Here is a 432-nt window from a genome sequence, read left to right as displayed (position 1 = left end):
TCCCTGGCCCCCACCCCAAACCAGCCTACTTGTTTCTTTCACTGAATTGAAGACACCATTATTTTATGCACTGCTAAGAAAGTCACACTGCTAATTAAACTAGGTCAAGCTGCTGACTGTGACACTGTTATCCTGAAATGGCAGAAATTTTTACCTACTGAATGTTTACCTTTCTAGGTGCAACTAAATGCATTACTTGCCCTGCAGAAGCCATGCCACATCCCTCTGAGCCTATACCACTTCATCTGAAGTTTGTGTCTAAATTCATGCCTGTTATTACAGTGGCTTATGAACTCAGCTTTCTATTCTAAATGTCTCAGGGGCAAAGATGGTGTCTTATTTATGTTTATATCCCACTGCCCCACCCTCCCAGCATGGTTTCTCCTCAGGCAGAGGTAATACCCCAATAACACAAACTGCAGGGCTTGCACA

Source organism: Callospermophilus lateralis, chromosome X, assembly GCF_048772815.1.
Source record: "Callospermophilus lateralis isolate mCalLat2 chromosome X, mCalLat2.hap1, whole genome shotgun sequence".
NCBI classification, from domain to species: Eukaryota; Metazoa; Chordata; class Mammalia; order Rodentia; family Sciuridae; genus Callospermophilus; species Callospermophilus lateralis.
This window is presented reverse-complemented; position numbering follows the sequence as displayed.